This window comes from Athene cunicularia (assembly GCF_003259725.1).
Source record: "Athene cunicularia isolate RWA chromosome 4 unlocalized genomic scaffold, athCun1 chr4_part3, whole genome shotgun sequence".
NCBI classification, from domain to species: domain Eukaryota; kingdom Metazoa; phylum Chordata; class Aves; order Strigiformes; family Strigidae; genus Athene; species Athene cunicularia.
In genome coordinates this window covers 1,872,607-1,874,654 of record NW_020799100.1, presented here as the reverse complement: position 1 = coordinate 1,874,654, position 2,048 = coordinate 1,872,607, and the positions used below count along the sequence as shown (strand labels likewise).

General features: G+C 50.3%; 1 long non-coding RNA gene across 1 annotated transcript in view; it reads left to right on the top strand.

The window, feature by feature from the left end:
* The window catches only part of LOC113480121, a 15,948-nt gene extending 14,382 nt beyond the window's left edge, over nucleotides 1-1,566 (top strand). Inside the window, exons 3-4 of the long non-coding RNA XR_003398433.1 lie at nucleotides 216-226; nucleotides 1,144-1,566. This is a non-coding gene — a long non-coding RNA (uncharacterized LOC113480121). The remainder of the gene's footprint in view (nucleotides 1-215; nucleotides 227-1,143) is intronic.
* Nucleotides 1,567-2,048: the final 482 nt, after the last annotated feature.

Here is a 2,048-nt window from a genome sequence, read left to right as displayed (position 1 = left end):
TGCATCTAAAGCACGTGCTTTATTTATAACAAGGAGAAGGCACTACCATTGCCGTTTTCCTTTGGAAGTCTCTGCTCCTGCGCATCAACCGCCCCACCCTGCTCTTGTTCTCCTTTCTTCCTGTGACCTCAGTGTCTGCAGAGGTGTCTCCCTCAGAACTCCTCACAAACCCAATGCCTCCTCACAGCTTCTCCTTCTTAAATACCTTATGACAGGCAAGGCCACCGTCACTAATTGGCTCGGCCTTGGCCAGAGACCGGGGGTCCGACTTGAAGCTGGGGGAGCTTTGAGAAGCTTCTCACAGGGGCCACCCACTGCTGTAGACTCCCCCCTGCCTCCAAAAACTCTGCCACACACACAGACCCAACACACCAAGCAATTCCGGGACTCCCCGAGGACAGAGGTTGTCTCTGAACACGGGCACCGTGGAGCAAGGCCAGCGGATGCCTCGGCTGTTCGGGAGCTGGAGCGCCAGAGGCACGGGCAGAGACCGAGGGCACGAGCTCTGCCCAGCCTGGGGGGAGCACAGGGGCTCTGCCTGCCAGCATGGGCCTTGCCTGCACCTGTTTCTCCTGAGATGGACCAGGCACAGACAAGCGCTGGGGGAAAACTGTCATCTTTTATTGGTTTCAGAACAAGTCCATGGTCACCGAGCCCCGTGTCCTCAGGGCAGCTGAGTGCCCGAGGTGCACACACATGCATGCAGCCGTCCCTCACAGCCTGCTCACTCTGGACGCCACGCTGGCTCAGGGCCCGCTGCCATCTCCGGGGGACTGCCTGTTGTTGGCAGCAGGGAACTACTCCTCTTTCTGTCCTGCCATGTAGAAAACCCCCAAGCCAGAGTTGACCTATAGATGAATCCTGTATATTTTATAGCTGACAACCATTGTACTAGTAAGTATTGTACTAAATATGTTTATCCTGATATATATATATATATCTCCTTATTTTCTCTTAAGTATAGGCAAGATAACTGATCAAAGTGCTGAGACTTGGACAATGGGCCCAAGCCAGAGTCAATCTATAAATCAGTCCTGTGTATTTTATAGCTAACAACCATTGCATTAGTAGGTACTGTACCAAACATGTTTATGCTAAATATACACCTATATATATCCTTATCTTTCCTTGTGTATAGGCAAGATAACAGGGTCGCAGAGACAGCTGTCTGGCCCTGTGACCTGGCGTGAGACCTTGCTCATAAATCAATTAGATAAGCTGGGAAACTACCTTAGTTTCTTCCTTGAGCCCTGGCCAGGCCCTGGGAGAATCTAACGTAAGAATAGAACCAGATATTTCTGCTTAAATCAAAGGTGCCAGCTATTCTGGCTACCTAATTTTGAGGTATATAAGGCTGGACCTGTTCACAGTGACTTCGGAAGCCTCACCCATGGGTGGACGCACCACGTAGGATTTCCCACTTGAAGGAACAGGTTCTCTAAATCCTCGCTGTAACTGGGGCTCCCCAGTGACTGCGGATCTAGATGATGGTAAAGTATGCAAGTGGTGATGGATCTTTCTTAATCACTGTTCTCTTTCTCAGGTAGTAATGATTTGATGCATTACACGGTATTTTCCTATTTCTTTAAGCACGCTGTTCTGTCTTTTCTTACTGTATGTTTTCTATATTATTCTGTTACATTATTTAATTATTTTAAGTAAAATATGCCTACTCTTTTCACTCTGGTGTCTGAGTTTAATTGGTATCCCTGATCAGCAAAACACCGCCCTGGGGATCAGCAGCATGGGGCTCTGGGAAGAGCGCCAGGACAAAGGGGTTGATCTAGATGTTGTGGTTGTTGACATGTCTCCATCAGGATGGCTCAGCATTGACCGGGGTGTTGAGCATGGTCGCATGTCTTCCGTGGGATGGCCCTCTGAGTGTCTCATTTTTCTTCTAGTCCTCGGCCGAGGCCCCTGACTCATCCCTGCTGCAGGGTGGGTTCCCTGCACTGATCCAGGCTGAGCCCAGTGCAGGTCAGGCAGCTCCTCTCCAGATCCTCCAGAGGGGCTGCCTCGATGGACAGGGCGTCCAGATGTTCTGCAAC